Source organism: Mustelus asterias, chromosome 20 (assembly GCF_964213995.1).
Source record: "Mustelus asterias chromosome 20, sMusAst1.hap1.1, whole genome shotgun sequence".
In the NCBI taxonomy this organism is placed as follows: domain Eukaryota; kingdom Metazoa; phylum Chordata; class Chondrichthyes; order Carcharhiniformes; family Triakidae; genus Mustelus; species Mustelus asterias.
Window position 1 is genome coordinate 30,585,534 of NC_135820.1, and position 18,156 is coordinate 30,603,689.

An 18,156-nucleotide genomic window follows, 5' to 3' on the forward strand; every position below is an offset into this window, starting at 1 on the left:
GGAGCAAATATGTAATGAGATTACAGATAACTCCAAGAATAATAAATTGGTAATAGTCAGAGATTTTAACTTTCCCAACATTGACTGGGACAGCCATAGCATTTGAGGGTTTGATGGAGAGAAATTTGTTGAGTGTATTCAGGAGGAATTTCTCATTCAGTATGTGGATGGCCCGACTAGAGAGGGAGCAAAATATGACCTCCTCTTGGGAAATAAGGAAGGGCAGGTGACAGAAGTATTAGTGAGGGATCACTTTGGGACCAGTGACCATAATTTTATTGGTTTTAAGATAGCTATGGAAAATGATAGGTCTGGCCCAAAAGTTAAGATTCTAAATTGGGGCAAGGACAATTTTGATGGTATCAGGCAGGAATTTTCAAAAGTTAATTGGGGGAGTCTGTGGGAAGGCAATGGGACGTCTGGTAAGTGATACACTTTCAAAAGTGTGTTAATCAGGGTTCAGGGTAAGCACATTCCTCTTAAAGTGAAGGGCAAGGCTGGCAGAAGTAGGGAACCCTGGATGACTCGGGATATTGAGGCCCTGGTCAAGAAGAAGAAGGAGGCACATGACATGCATAGGCAGCTGGGATCAAGTGAATCCCTTGAAGAGCATAGGGGGTATAGGAGTAGAGTTAAGAGAGAAATCAGAAGGGCAAAAAGTGGACACGAGATTGTTTTGGCAGATAAGGCAAAAGAGAATCCAAAGAGCTTCTACAAATAGATAAAGGGCAAAAAAGTAACAAGGGAGAGAGTAGGGCCTCTTAAGGATCAACAAAGCCATCTGTACGGATCCACAAGAGATGGGTGAGATCCGAAATGAATATTTCTCATCAGTATTTACTATTGAGAAGAGCATGGATGTTAGGGAACTTGGGGAAATAAATAGTGATGTCTTAAGGAGTGTACATATTACAGTGAAGGAGGTGCTGGAAGTCTTAAAGCACATCAAGGTAGATAAATCCCTGGGACCTGATGAAGTGTATCCCAGGACATTGTGGGAGGCTAGGGAGGAAATTGCGGGTCCCCGAGCTGAGATATTTGAATCAGCGATTGTCACAGGTGGGGTGCCTGAAGATTGGAGAGTGGCAAATGTTGTGCCTTTGTTTAAAAAGGACTGCAGGGAAAAGTCTGGGAACTACAGGCCAGTGAACATCACATCTGTGGTGAGTTGTTGGAGTTGTTGGAAGGTATTTTGAGAGACAGGACCTACAGCCATTTAGAGATGCAAGGACTGATTAGGGACAGTCAGCATGGCTTTGTGAGTGGAAAATCATGTCTCACAAATTTGATTGAGTTTTTTTGAAGGGGTAACCAAGAAAGTAGATGAGGACAGTGCAGTTGATGTTGTCTACATGGACTTTAGCAAGGCCTTTGACAAGGTACCGCGTGGTAGGTTGTTGCATAAGATTAAATCTCATGGGATCTAGGGTAAGGTATCTAAATGGATACAAAATTGGCTTCTTGACAGAATGTGGAGATGCCGGCATTGGACTGGGGTAAACACAGTAAGAAGTTTAACAACACCAGGTTAAAGTCCAACAGGTTTAATTGGTAGCAAATGCCACTAGCTTTCGGAGCGCTGCCCCTTCATCAGGTGGAGTGGAGATCTGCTCAGAAACAGGGCATACAGAGACACAAACTCAATTTACAGAATAATGATTCGAATGCAGTCTTTACAGATAATCAAGTCTTAAAGGTACAAACAATGTGTACCACTTACATTGTTTGTACCTTTTAAGACTTGATTACCTGTAAAGACTGCATTCCAATCATTATTCTGTAAATTGAGTTTGTGTCTCTGTATGCTCTGTTTGTGAGCAGATTTCCACTCCACCTGACGAAGGGGCAGCGCTCTGAAAGCTATTGGCATTTGCTACCAAATAAACCTGTTGTTCTTGACAGAAGCCAGAGGGTGGTTGTCGAGGGTTGTTTTTCAAACTGGAGACCTGTGACCAGCGGTGTGCCTCAGACATCAGTGCTGGGTCCACTATTATTTGTCATTTATATTCATGATTTGGATGAGAATATAGGAAGCATGTTAGTAAGTTTGCAGATGACACCAAGATTGGTGGAATAGTGGACAGTGAAGAAAGTTATCTTCAATTGCAACAGGATCTTGATCAATTGGGCCAGTGGGCTGATGAATGGCAGATGGAGTTTAATTTAGACAAATGCAAGGTGATGCATTTTGGTAGATTGAACCAGGGCAGTACTTACTCAGTTAATGGTAGGGCATTGGGGAGAGTTACAGAACAAAGAGATCTAGGGGTACATGCTCATAGTTCCTTTGAAAGTGGAGTCACAGGTGGACAGAGTGGTGAAGAAGGCATTCGGCATGCTTAGTTTCATTGGTCAGAACATTGAATACAGGAGTTGGATGTCTTGTTGAAGTTGTACAAGACATTGGTAAGGCCACACTTGGAATACTGTGTGCAATTCTGGTCACCCTATTATAGAAAGGATATTATTAAACTAGAAAGAATGCAGAAAAGATTTACTAGGATGCTACTGGGACTTGATGGATTGAGTTATAAGGAGAGGCTGGATAGACTGGGACTTTTTTCTCTGGAGCGTAGGAGGCTGAGGGGTGATCTTATAGAGGTCTATAAAATAATGAGGGGCATAGACAAGGTAGATAGTCAATATGTTTTCCCAAAGGCTGGGGAGTCTAAAACTAGAGGGCATAGGTTTAAGGTGAGAGGGGAGAGATACAAAAGTGTCCAGAGGGGCAATTTTTTCACAGAGGGTGGTGAGTGGCTGGAACAAGCTGCCAGAGGTAATAGTAGAGGCGGGTACAATTTTGTCTTTTAAAAAGCATTTAGATAGTTACATGGGTACGATGGGTATAGAGGGATATGGGCCAAATGCGGGCAATTGGGATTAGCTTAGGGGTTTTAAAAAAGAAAGGACGGAATGGACAACTTGAGCCAATGGGCCTGTTTCCATGCTGTAAACCTCGATGACTCTATAACTGAGGTGAGGAGAAATTTCTTCATCCAGAGGGTGGGGAATGTGCAGCATTCACTACCACAGAATGTAGTTGAGGCCAAAACATTGTCTGATTTGAAGAAGAAATTAGATATAGCTCTTGAGGCTAAAGGGATCAATGGGGAAAAGGGGGGATTCAGGATATTGAATTCGATGATCAGCCATGATCAAAATCAATGGCAGAGCAGGCTCGAAGGGCCGAATGCCCTAGTCCTGCTGCTAGTTTCTACGTTTCTGTGCTGCCTGTGTGAGATCTTTCAGAATGTATTGCAATCGTGTGGCCACACAGCTGAGGGGAGGACATTGCTCTGGATTGTGCCACATTGGCATGGGCAGCAGCAGTCTGAGTTGGCTGGTGGACAGGCAACAGCAGGAACACTGGCTGAATGGCAGTGATGGGAGCTCAAATATTGTTGCCTATGATTCACAGTAACATTGCCAGATCACTAGGGCAGTATCTCTGCCACCCTAGTAAACTGTTGGAGCACTGAATGCCGGACTGCTGCAAGACATTGAAAGGCTCTTGGGGTGCTGCTGATGACAGATATGACAGCAGTCTGGATCTGCATAGCAATAAGCTGGGCCTTGCAACTCTTTCATGGCTCCTGAGCTTCCATTGCAGCACCCAAATGTTGGGAATCATGTTGGAGTTGGTGGTTGTGAGATGGAGTGATGATGCTTCTTCCTCCTCAGTCTGTTCTCCCTCTAGGCCAGTCTCAGACAACAATTCTTGGGTACCTGAGGTACCAGGGTAGAATCGGGGTACATATAAACATGCAAGTTAGGAAAAGGAGTAGGCTACTGGGCCCTTCAAGCCTACTCCACCATTCAACAAGATCATGGCTGATTTAATGGTAACGTCCTGCCTATCCCTGATAACATTTCATCCCCTTGCTTATCAAGGTCTGTCTACCTCTGCCTTGAAAACATGCAAAGACTCAGCTTTCATTTCCTTTTTTGGAAGTGAGTTCCAAATACTCACTACCCTCTGAAGAAAATAACCCTTCTCATCTCCGTTTTAAATGGGTGACCCCTTATTTTTTTAACAATGACCTGCTATAGATTCTCCCACAAAAACATCGTCCCACATCTACCCTGTGAAGACTCCTCAGGATCTTACATCTTTCAATCAAGAGGTGAGGGGAGTTGCTGGGAGAGTAAGCAGACTACTGAGAGGGGTGGAGTGGGGAGGGGGGGGGGGGGGGGGTGGTCTCTCTGGGAGGAATCTGGAAACAATTTCTAAATCACAAAAGATATATCTGAGGACTGCTGAAGCCTGAGGAACTCTAGCTAAGCAATTAATTTATTTTATAACTAAGTCAAGTGTATAATTTACTATACAATGAAATTTAGTGTTTAACTGATTAATCAGATCTTAAGGGATAAAATTAGAATTAATTAAATAAAGGATTAAAGGATTAATTACATTCAAATTTGACAAGTATAACTAATAAGTAAGAGTTAAGTAAATAATTGGAAAATAGGACACGGTCTTGTGCCCAACCCCAGGTGAGATTCCCCAAAAGCTGGTGATCCAAGTGAGACTCTTCAACTTGTCACCCCAAGCCCGGGTGAAGAGGGATGAACTGGCTCCCTGTCTGTATTCAACCCCCTCTGAAGGTTCCAATGAGATTAAATCTAAAAGGATCTCTTTTTGTGGAAAGCTTTACCCAGACCTAATTTTTAAAAAGGAGCCAATTTAACCAGGCTTTCCTGGGTTAATGTGGAATGAGTTTATTAACTACTAAAAAGGCAAGGAGAAAAATGGTAAAGCACATATGTATACATTCATACAGATTAGAAGTGAGAATCGAGGCCAAAGTAAGTAACTAAAGTAAAAGGTACACAGAACAGTCCCTATCTCATGATGAGTAGTTGATGAAGCTTGCAGCCGTTATATTGTTGTCTAGAAAAATTAGACATTTTGATCAGTTTGTACATCTCAAACACTTTACCCAGCCTGTTCGTTTTTACAAGATGAACAAAAGGACAAGACTCAATTTGCGATTCAACTTATTTTTATTAACAAGTCCAATAAATATTAACACACAGTTACTTTTCCCAAATTGTCTTAACTCTATTTGCCTAAGGTTCTAATACTACTGGATCAATAAACGTTACCAAGCTGCGGGTCCAATTCTCTGAGCTTCTGCTGTCCCTCTTCCATCCATTTCTGGATTGCCGCCAAGTCTTGTCTAATGTCTTCTTTGCTGCAGGTTGCGCTGGGTCTTCGCTGGGGTGGCCTCAAGGTGTCTTTTCTTATCCCCCTCATTGTGCCCTTCCAGAAGGTTATCTGGTTTCCAGCCAATGAGGTTATCGGGCGGGAGTCGCAGGACCCAATGAGGTTGCAAATTCCTTATTTAATGGATGCTAGATGCCCCATAGGTATCCATCACCAGCTATGCATATTCCATGTCGCCCCCCCCCCTCCAAATAAGGTCATAGCGGGAACCCAGAGTCCGGCTGATACCAGGGAATACACAAACATCTGCCAAATATGGTCAAGGTCAGGTCCTTCCGCCCTCTGCTCCAGGGGCATGCACTGGCCTGCCCTGACCTGTATTATTGTTTTTGGCCTTGGCCTGTCCGGATTCCCAGTGATCCTTGTTGTAGATGATTGCTGCAGCAGTTTAATTTAGAGTGTCCAATTGTCCCTTGGGCCCACAATTCAGGCCATTGGCTAACTGACCACGATATATATGCACACATATGTGTATATCTATACATACCTGCAAAAAATGGCTATTTTGCAGGGGTACCATTGGCTCCTTCAGTTGCTGTGTCATATATCTTTAGGATGAAAAACTTCCAGCTGCTTATCCTCACAGAGCAATCATAGACACTAGGACAGCTTTTGATACTGACTTCAAATCTATTCTTTGTATATTATAAATGGATGGCAAATCCACAATTCCATCTCGGTATTATTCTCAGGCTCCCTTGAGATGCGATGATCATTATATCCCTTTGTTTTGACTGGAGATTATAAACTGTCTGTGGATTTCTCGAATTGAGATGGCCATAATATCCCTTTGTCTTGACCAGGGATGATAATCAGTCTCTGGATGCTTTTAGAAATACCTTAACTGGAAACAGGGAGAGATTCCATTGTCCCTTGGAGAATCACCCTGCAATGCAAGCCATTGGTTGTGTGTACATTCTCAGCCATCTTTGAGTTGGTATCCGTTTTCAAGAATAAAACTCAGGTCCTTTTTAAAGTTCAATGTTTCTGTGTGCACATGTGTTTTTTTTTCCTCCATTATCGTGAGAAAAGGGACAGCGATAGGCCACTCAGCCCTTTGAACCTATTCTGCCATTCAATATGATCATGTCTGACCATCCATTTCACTGCCATTTTCCTACATTAACCACATTATGACACTGGTATTTAGAAATCTGTCAGTCTCTGCTTTAAACATTCACAATGATTGATCTTCCTCAGCCCCCTGAGGTAGAGATTGCCAAAGATTCACAACCCTCTGAGTAAAAAAAATCTCTTCATCTCGGCCCTAAGTGGCTTCCCTTTTATTTTGAAATTGTGCCCCTGGTTCTAGAATCCCCATGTGGAGATGCCGGCGTTGGACTGGGGTAAACACAGTAAGAAGTTTAACAACACCAGGTTAAAGTCCAACAGGTTTATTTGGTAGCAAAAGTCACACAAGCTTTCGGAGCTCCAAGCTCCTTCTTGAAAGAATTATTGCCGTGTTATGAGTTTGTTTGGTGTTTCATTTGTGAAAAATGTATGTTTAAATGTGAACTATATTGGCAATCTTTACCTATGTACAGGTCCTAAGTTACTGCAATGCACAGTGCTGCTCCCATCCAGGTAGTTTCCTTCTCAATGGTTCTCCAAATTTGTTGTCATGTGAATCTTTACATCATACCATTAGTGGTGCTATTCTCCAGTCCCACATTAACCTGTCGACACCTATACATTACAATGGCATACAGGCACACACAACATCCCAGATGAAAACTTTACGCCCATTTAATAAAGTATAACTATTTACAACCTAGCGATCCCTACTCCCCCACCTCAAATCACTGACAGTACGGACAACATTTTCTGGCCTCGCTTGCCCCAAAGCCGGAAAATCCCTCCTGAGGTCAACGGATCTTTCCACAGTCTGCCCCTCGCCCGCTCTGATTCCCATGGCAGGTGGGATGGTAAAACTTGCCCCTACAAATTCAGACTGTGTTGAGGCATGCTAGTTCTCCCACAGCTCAGTCTGTCATGTGTGGAGGAAAAGTATTGTGTTTCTGGTACTTGGAAATCTCTATTTGATTTGTGTCTTGCACTCCTTCAAGTTGTGTTGTTCTTTTTGAACAATAAATCTGTTTCTTCCAGACCCTCTTGGCTTGTCCAATTCCTTCTACAAGGAATAGGTACTCCATTTATTCCTGGAGCGGACTCGAGTTAGATTTTTACATGGTGTCCGCCATAACCTTGCTTCACAATTTCAGCCAAACATTTGTTTACTGCTTTATTTTCAAGTAAAGTTTATGAATCTTTTCATTGATTTTCATTTCAGCCATTCCATTTTTCAATAACTCAACAGTTCTCAGTACATCTGAGATATCCTGTACTTTTTCTTTTAGCTTCAGATGACCTTTTTCTGATTTTATTTGTCTTTTCTTTCTAAGTCTGCAGCAGAACTTGATGTTTATTCTTTGTTTTGGTTTCATTGTTGGTCATGTCTGTCTCTGGTGAAGTCTTAACTTGTTTCAGTTCTGTAATAATGCTACCCCTCGATATATTATCTGTTCATCGCTTGCAAAGTTCTATGGCTTTACCTTTCAATGCCTCCTCATTTTCATTCAGCTGATTCTGCAGCTTTGCAGTCTTTATCTTGCAGTTTTCAGCTTCCTCCTGGAATATGGAACATTTCTGAATCTTCTCTGCTAAGTTCTTCAATTTGTTCAGAGAGACATTAAATCCATTTGGTTTCTTTTTGTAATTTTCCGGAAGAATAAACATTGACCGAAGGGATTCTTGTAGAGGATGAGTATCTTTCAGCAGATTTTCCTATTTTTGCGAAGTGCACTTGGTTCATCTTGGGTCTTCCTGCAATTTGTGACATTAATGTACCTTTAAGAGTTTGTAAGAAATCGTTCTCTGTAGATCACATTCATAGCTGATGTCATTGCACCGGGTTGTCTACTAGGAGCCCTTTCATTGCTCCCTGCTTAAATGGGCATTGTTTATTTTTGCTTTGGGATTTAGCTTAAGAAAGCCCACCAATGCCTCTACTTCCAAAGAAGACAAAGGAAATTTTGCATGTCAGCTACGACTCTCACCAACTTTTACAGATGCACCATAGAAAGCATTCTTTCTGGTTGTATCACAGCTTGGTATGGCTCCTGCTCTGCCCAACACCGCAAGGAACAACAAAAGGTTGTGGATGTAGCCCAATCCATCACGCAAACCAGCCTCCCATCCATTGACTCTGTCTACATTTCCCGCTGCCTCGGCAAAGCAGCCAGCATAATTAAGGATCCTAAGCACCCCGGACATTCTCTCTTCCACCTTCTTCCTTCGGGAAAAAGATACAAAAGTCTGAGGTCACGTACCAACCGACTCAAGAACAGCTTCTTCCCTGCTGCTGTCAGACTTTTGAATGGACTTACCTTGCATTAAGTTGATCTTTCTCTACACCCAGCTATGACTGTAACATTACATTCTGCACTCTCATGTTTCCTTATAGAGTCATAGAGGTTTACATCATGGAAACAGGCCCTTCAGCCCAACTTGTCCATGCCGCCCTTATTTTTTTTTAAACCCCTAAGCTAATCCCAATTGCCCGCATTTGGCCCATATCCCTCTATACCCATCGTACCCATGTAACTATCTAAATGCTTTTTAAAAGATAAAATTGTACCCGCCTCTACTACTACCTCTGGCAGCTTGTTCCAGACACCCTCTGTGTGAAAAAATTACCCCTCTGAACACTTTCGTGTCTCTCCCCTCTCACCTTAAACCTATGCCCTCTAGTTTTAGACTCCCCGGCCTTTGGGAAAAGATATTGACTATCTACCTTGTCTATGCCCCTCGTTATTTTATAGACCTCTATAAGGTCACCCCTCAGCCTCCTACGCTCCTGAGAAAAAAGTCCCAGTCTATTCCTCCTCTCCTTATAACTCAATCCATCAAGTCCCGGTAGCATTCTAGTAAATCTTTTCTGCACTCTTTCTAGTTTAATAATATCCTTTCTATAATAGGGTGACCAGAATTGCACACAGTATTCCAAGTGTGGCCTTACCAATGTCTTGTACAACTTCAACAAGACGTCCCAACTCCTATACTTAATGTTCTGACCGATGAAACCAAGCATGCCGAAAGCTTTCTTCACCACTCTGTCCACCTGTGACTCCACTTTCAAGGAGCCATGAACATGTACGGAGGTTGAGGGGCGACCTAATAGAAGTTTATAAAATTATGAATGGCATAGATAGGGTGAACAGTTGGAAACTTTTTCCCAGGTCAGAAATGACAAACACAAGGGGTCACAAATTCAAGGTAACGGGGGCAAGGTTCAATACAGATATGCGGGGGACATATTTTACACAGAGGGTGGTGGGGGCGTGGAATGCACTACCAAGCAAGGTAGTTGAGGCATACACGCTAGGATCATTTAAGACTTATCTAGATAGCCACATGAACAGACTGGGAATAGAGGGATACAAACAGATGGTCTAGTTAGGAACACATGATCGGTGCAGGCTTGGAGGGCCGAAGGGCCTGTTCCTGTGCTGTTTTGTTCTTTGTTCTTTGTACCCCTAGATCTCTTTGTTCTGTAACTCTCCCCAACGCCCTACCATTAACTGAGTAAGTCCTGCCCTGGTTCAATCTACCAAAATGCATTACCTCGCATTTGTCTAAATTAAACTCCATCTGCCATTCGTCAGCCCACTGGCCCAATTGATCAAGATCCCGCTGCAATTGGAGGTAACCTTCCTCACTGTCCACCATGCCACCAATCTTGGTGTCATCTGCAAACTTACTAACCATGCCCCCTATATTCTCATCCAAATCATTAATATAAATGACAAATAACAGTGGGCCCAGCACTGATCCCTAAGGCATACCACTAGTCACAGGCCTCCAGTTTGAAAAACAACTCTCTACAACCACCCTCTGGCTTCTGTCAAGAAGCCAATTTTGTATCCATTTAGATACCTCACCCTGGATCCTTCTCTATGGACAGTATGTTTTGTCTGTATAGCGTGCAAGAAACATTACTTTTCACTGTATGTTAATACATGTGACAGTAATAAATCAAATCAAAGTTTTATGACCCTGCATTGCCAGGAAGAAGAATATTTGCAGGACAGGTGACAGGAGCTCTTTCATTTTCAGTTCTGAGCTACAGGTTTTAGTTTTTAGAAGGGACATCAATCTGGGAAGAAATCTCTCTCTCCCTGGTTTTGGGAAATTCTGCTGATTAGCTGAAAGTAAGTCTTCTTGCCTTCCTGCAGTAGAATATTTGCTGTTGGTGGCTTGACCAGAATCTCTCCCTGGGGTTCTGGGAAGCTTTTCTGACTTCAAACTGTTCTGAGTGTTTCAAGAGAACTGCAGCATTCATCCAAAGGACTCAGTTTCAGTATCGCGTGAGCATCAGTCTTTGCTGTGTTAAAACCTGTGAAAAGGGTTTTGTTTAAAGAAGTTGTGGTTTTGATTGGAACATCTTAGATATACTTGTTAAGGATTATGTATTATTGTGGTTGTTTGGTTTTTGTTTGTAATTGATGTAAGTTATTGCTAATTTTCTTTCCATACAGGTTAATTATATTCTTAAATAAACATTGTTTGCTAAAAGCTCCCTAGTGGGTCATTTGAATCATACGTGAAGTGAAACATATCATGCTTATCCTAGCCAAATTCAAGACGCAAACCTTATGATCCTGGCAGGCTTCATAAAACTCTGTGGAGTTTCTGATCTGAACAATAACAAATTCAACAGAATCTCCTTGTGTTTCTCTTGCTGTTAAAGAACAAAGAACAAAGAACAGTACAACACAGAAAACAGGCCCTTCGGCCCTCCAAGCCTGTGCCGCTCCTTACATAGAACATAGAACATAGAACAGTACAGCACAGAACAGGCCCTTCGGCCCACGATGTTGTGCCGACCTTCATCTGAAACCAAGATCAAGCTATCCCACTCCCTATCATCCTGGTGTGCTCCATGTGCCTATCCAATAACCGCTTAAATGTTCCTAAAGTGTCTGACTCCACTATCACTGCAGGCAGTCCATTCCACACCCCAACCACTCTCTGCGTGAAGAACCTACCTCTGATATCCTTCCTATATCTCCCACCATGAACCCTATAGTTATGCCCCCTTGTAATAGCTCCATCCACCCGAGGAAATAGTCTTTGAACGTTCACTCGATCTATCCCTTTCATCATTTTATAAACCTCTATTAAGTCTCCCCTCAATCTCCTCCGCTCCAGAGAGAACAGCCCCAGCTCCCTCAACCTTTCCTCATAAGACCGACACTCCAAACCAGGCAGCATCCTGGTAAATCTCCTCTGCACTCTCTCCAGCGCTTCCACATCCTTCTTATAGTGAGGTGACCAGAACTGCACGCAATATTCCAAATGCGGTCTCACCAAGGTCCTGTACAGTTGCAGCACAACCCCACGGCTCTTAAACTCCAACCCCCTGTTAATAAAAGCTAACACACTATATGCCTTCTTCACAGCTCTATCCACTTGAGTGGCAACCTTTAGAGATCTGTGGATATGGACCCCAACTAGACCATTCGTTTGTATCCCTCCATTCCCAGACTGCTCATGCGACTATCCAGGTAAGTCTTAAACGATCCCAGCATGTCTGCCTCCACCACCCTACTTGGCAGTGCATTCCAGGCCCCCACCACTCTCTGTGTAAAAAACATCCCTCTGATATCTGAGTTATACCTCGCCCCTCTCACCTTGAGCCCGTGACCCCTCGTGATCGTCACCTCCGACCTGGGAAAAAGCTTCCCACTGTTCACCCCATCTATACCCTTCATAATTTTGTACACCTCGATTAGGTGTACAAAATGTTCTTCCATTCTGTTGCATAAGACAGTCTTCACATCTTCATGCTGAAGATTGTTCGTGCAATCCTTTTGCATTTGATCTTGAATGACAGTCAGCTGTTCTTTCAACTGTTTTTTTTTTCTTTTGATTTCTTGTCAACTCATTCTAAGTTTCAGTGCATCATTTTATTGCTCCTGATAGTTCCAAGCCAGTAATATTCAACATCCTTTTTAGCTCCTCATGTTTTCCATGGCTGCATACTGATTCTTCAAGGTGTCATTCAATGTTGCAACTTCTTTGTGTGGCTTTACTGCCTGCAGTTTAAGCTGGATGTAGATCTGGTCCAGCTTTCCCCATTTACCTTTGCTTGTCAATCGTGGAATTGATGGTTGCCATTTCCTTCTGATACCTTTGTGTTGTCTCTGAAATGTGTTGTTCAGATTATGAACAGCGTGGTTAGTTGGAGATTTGGGTTTATCGCGTCTTTTCAAAGGTAGATACTCAGTCTGAATCTTGTACCTCAGATTGTCCAGATCGGCTCTGATGAAAACATTTCCCTGGAGAAGACCTTTGTTTACTTTTTGGACATTTTGCTTTTTTTTGTGTAACCTCAGGTGGCATTTTTTCATTCACAACCATCTACTCGCTTGTCACTGCCATTAGCTGCTGCAGTTTGGGTACTGTTAGTATTTTCAAAAAGATCTGTTTTTAACCCTTTCAACTGCTTCTCAGCATTCCCCTCTTCTGTGCTCAACTCTTCGGCTCATCTGTTTCATCACACTGACATGATCGACAACCGTCTTGGGGTTTACTTGAATGTTGTCTTCTAGGGTCTTCTGTCTCCCTCGCTCTGGGGGTCTACTCTCTCCCTTGCCCTGGGGTCTACTGTCTCCATCGCTCCATCCCTTACTCTTGGGTCTTTTGGAGACACTTTCTGGGGTATTTTCCTGTCCTCTATCTTTTGTTACCTTCTCTCTGGGGGTCCTTTGTTGCCCTCTCCATAGGATCTCATGTTGTCCATGATGCTTTACTGGGGATGTGCTAGACCTTCATCTCGGGTTTGTGCTCTCCACCACTTGGAGTTTAAAGTATCTGTCATAGCCTTTTAATCAAATGTTGTTGATCTATATATTAGCTGTGGAGTACTTCACTTACAAATCAACTAAACATGAATAAAAACTCAACAACTAGTACTTCTTCTGAATCTTTGTTTAATCCTGTAATTCCCTGTAAACTATAAATTGTCTTCTGCAAGATCTCACTCTTGGGTCTGATTTAGCCATTTCCTTTTCCAAAATGGTCCGGCTCTTCTAATTTTCTGTCCGTGGCCTTTTTCGTTAGTTAGCAGCTTTAAATGTCATTGCCCCTTTAAGGTTATCGGTGCAGTCACTGTTTCGTTTCACTTTAGACTGTCAGTTCTCTCTCTGTGATTCTCCTTTTTCAGGTTCGGCAGGCTCTGTGATTGTGGGCCAATTTTTAAAAATTTTTAGAAAACTGCCGCAATTTCTTCCCCATTTTGATGGCAGTCTTCAGGATTCACTTCTTTTCTAATCCAGTAATATTACCAATACACAACCAATGTCCCCCATTTTCACCCGCTCAAAATCCTATTATGTGGCTAACCTTTGCCAGTTCAGATGAGAGGTCACAGACTTGAAACACTGGCTGGAATTTTACCGCCCCACCCGCCATGGGAATTGGAGCAGGCGAGGGGGCAGGACATGGAAAGGTCCGTTGACCTCGGGCAGGATTTTTGCCTTTCGGGACCATCAGGCCGTAAAATCCCACCCAAGAACTTTGTTTCTCTCCTCAGAGATCTTGTCTGGCCTGTTGAGTGTTTCCAATATTTACTGTTTTTATGCCCACTATAAATGCTCAAGCCTTCTTCTCTTGGCGTTATGGGAGTGGAGATGGAAGCTTGCAATTGCACAAGCATTATACAATGAATAGCAAAGGGCAGCTGCAAACTGCTGCTTTAAATTATAGATACATTTCCTGTTGTGTTCCATTTAATAGTTTGAAGAGAAGATTGTTTAATAATCATGACATTTTCAGAGACCAGGCCGGATCAGGTGCCGGCCTACACTAATTCCAATGACAAAATACTCAACTTATGAAGGCTGGAGGATCAATGTTTTTAATGTACTGAACCCAGGATCTTTTATTATTCTAATGGCCTTCCGAGGGATTAAATGTCTTACTAAACGAGTGAAGTGGCCTTGCTCACAATTTTCTGTCAACTGCAGAGCTATATTCTATAACTGCACTGCCTAAAATTTAGTATCATAATTTATTTCTCAATTGCATTGCACTGAAACTGATTTACCTTTCTGCTTCTGCCACTACCTCCCTCCAGTATGTTTATTAGTGGCAACTATTTATCAGAGATGCTTAATACAGTCCCCATCACTTCAGCCAACCCCACTCTTCTTCTTCACCCACCTGTGGGCAAATGCCATTCATCACTTGCCCTTGCAGTAGGCATCATTTAAAACAGTGACACTTAAACTATATGAAACATGTTTGCTACTTCCAAGAGGACAAAGAGAGAGAAATAAACAATTGCACTTTTATAATACCTTACACAACCTCAGTATGGAGGTCTTGCAGTGCAGTGGGTTGTGTCCCTGCCTCTGAGCCGGAAGTTCTAGGTTTGAGTCCCATCTAAGGACTTGATGGTCAAGGAAGGTGCATTCCAAAACATTTTGCAACCAATCAAGTACTTTTGAGGTGAAAAATTTGTTTGCAAATCACCACTCAATTTACATTGATACCCCATGGGGCAGACAGCACCGTGACCATCTACCTGTGGGAGGACTGGCATACCATACTTTGTTTAATATCATTGAAATCATCATGCATACCACACAAGTCGCAGCCTGTGGCACTGCCTGCATAGCGCAGGGAGAACACAAACAAATTTCTCCCCTTGAAGCGCAATCACTGCAGTAATGCAGGAAACCTGGCAACTAATCTGTGCATAGCAAGCTCCCATCACAGCAATTTGCACAATCGCTTCCTTTACAATCCTACTCACAAATTCCATTCACTGGTTTCCAATCAATGTTATGTCATCTCCTGTAACTGGAACAGTTTATATTCATGCAAAAGTAGCCACACTGTTTCCAAGAGCTCTTTCTTACCAATCTTTCAAGGGCATCTCTTTCTCTTTGCAGTGGTCACCTCTATTGCTGGACCACTGAGGCTGCAGGAACTCTGATTGGAGAGTGTGGTGAACCATCGTTGGTTACCACTGGGGGTTGTTCTTATGTTACTGTTGGGTTAGGGTGTTGTCACTGTGGGGGTTGTACAATGTTGTTGGGTTAGGGTGTTTACCTGTTGTAAATGTTATTATGGCACATCCCGGTGGGGCCCCGCCTCCGGAGGAGAGGTATAAGACCCTCTGCTCCGGCAGGACCCCTTCAGTCTGAACTGGTGTATTCGTGTTAGTTAGTTCCATTGTTAGACAATAAAAGCCTTCAATACCGAAGCCTTGTTCCACGTGCTTGATTGTCGCGCATCAATTTTATTGTCTAACAGAAAACTCTCAGCTGTACAAAAAAAAAAGAGTATGGAACAGATCTTGAAACCAGATCGTCTGGCGTTGGACCCATGTGCGGTCGGTGCCGCTAACACCTTCGACCACTGGTGGAAGTGTTTCGAAGACTACCTGGCTGCCTCTGTAGCTATTACTACAGACAGCGACAAACTCCAAGTCCTCCACGATTTATCTCGCGATTCGTGCGGCTCCCACTTACCCGAGGGCCATCGAGCTCTTGAAGAAACGATACACGAAACCACCCAACGAGATACACGCTCGTTACCTCCTCGCTACACGACGTCGGCAGTCGGGCGAAACCATGGAGGACTATGCCAATGAGCTCCTGCAGCTTGCCAGGGGTTGCAATTGTAAAGACGTATCAGCCGAACAATACATGTACGACCTCGCCTGAGACGCGTTCGTAGCAGGGGTAGGGTCCTCGTACATCCGGCTTAAATTACTGGAAAAGGGGAACCTCGACTTGACCCAAGCGATGGAGATGGCTGAGATGCTGGAAGCGGCGTCGAAAAGCTTGGCGCTGTACCCCGAGGACCACGTGGAGTCAACGTGGCAAGAGCAAGCTCAACTCCCTCCTCGCCCTGCGGGCTCGCGCTCCCAGATCGATCCGACGACGGCGGCAGCTCCAGGTGGCCAGCGATGCTATTTTTGCGGTGGGGCCAAGCACCCACGGCAACAGTGTCCGGCAAGAACGGCAATCTGCAGCCAGTGCGGTAAAAAAGGCCACTACGGTAAAGTTTGCAGGTCGAAGTCCAAAAACGGCAGTGCAGCTTGTAACCCTCCAGAACGGAGACAATCTCCTTCGGCGTCGCAGTACCCACGAGGTCCGACCACGTGCGAATCCAGGACGGCGCCATCGTAGCTGACGGAGGAGGAGGAAGACCACCAGGAGTCGCTGCGTTTGGCGCCCTCGCCCACGTGCGATTCATGGGGGCGGCCATCATGGTCCACGACGACTAGGAGCGACCAGCAGGGGTCCTCAGCATCAACATCGGCGGCATGCAGTGATGCCCAGGGGCCAACGGTGGCGTCAATCTCCCTGGACCAGACTAAGCACCACAGGCTTGAGAATTCAATGATGGATATCAAGGTAAATGGTCGAACTGTGAATTGTCTGTTTGACAGTGGGAGCACCGAGAGTTTCATACACCCTGACACTGCTAAAAGGTGTGGACTCCGGGTTCTCCCTGCCAAGCAGACAATTTCCATGGCATCACGGTCCCGGTCTGTACCGATCCAAGGACGATGTATGGTAACTCTAGAGGTACAGGGCACAATTTATGAGCAATACAGGCTCCTTGTGTTACCTCACCTTTGTGCGCCAATTCTCCTCGGACTAAATTTTATGGTCCACATGAACAAAGAACAAAGAACAATACAGCACAGGAACAGGCCCTTCGGCCCTCCAAGCCCGCGCCGCTCCCCGGTCCAGGATTGAATCCTGAATCCAGGATCCCCGCCCAATTTTCCTACAGTACGGTGGGCCACTCCCTTCACTGGCAGTAGGGAATCAGCCGCAGCCTCCAAATTGCCCAAAGCGCCCCGCATGCAATCTTTCCACTCTGAAAATCACTACACCATCCCTATTTAAGAATCTGGTACCAGGCTGCAAGCCCATCGCTACGAAAAGTAGGCGTTACAGCGCTGAAGACCGGATCTTTATTAGATCTGAGGTTCAGCGGCTCCTCAAGGAAGAGATCATACAGGCCAGTGCTAGTCCGTGGAGAGCGCAGGTCGTGGTAGTCAAAAGCGGGAACAAACCTCGGATGGTCATCGACTACAGTCAGACCATTAACCGTTATACGCAGCTGGATGCGTATCCTCTCCCGCGCATTTCTGATATGGTCAATCAGATTGCGCAGTACCGAGTGTTCTCTACCATAGACCTTAAGTCCGCCTACCATCAACTCCCCATCCGCCCAGAGGACCGACAATATACGGCTTTTGAGGCGGATGGTCGTCTATACCATTTCCTCAGGGTTCCATTTGGTGTCACCAATGGGGTCTCGGTCTTCCAGCGTGCTATGGACCGAATGGTGGACCAGAACGGGTTGCGGGCTACCTTCCCGTACCTGGATAACGTCACCATCTGCGGCCATGACCAGGAGGACCACGACACGAATCTCCAACACTTTCTGCGCACCGCATCTCGCCTGAATCTGACCTATAACAGGGAGAAGTGCGTATTCCGTACGCGCAGGTTAGCCATCCTCGGATACGTGGTGGAAAACGGGGTCATTGGCCCTGATCCAGACCGTATGCGCCCCCTTACTGAACTTCCCTTGCCCGCTAGCACGAACGCACTGAGGAGATGCCTCGGGTTCTTTTCGTACTATGCGCAGTGGGTCCCCAACTACGCGGACAAAGCTCGTCCGCTCATCAAGTCCACGACCTTCCCACTTACGCCGGAGGCCCAATTGGCTTTCAAGGCTTTGAAAAGCGACATTTCGAAAGCCACGATGCACGCGGTGGATGAATCCATCCCTTTCCAGGTGGAGAGTGATGCATCTGATTTCGCCCTAGCCGCCACACTAAACCAGGCAGGCAGGCCCGTCGCGTTCTTTTCCCGCACCCTTCAAGGCCC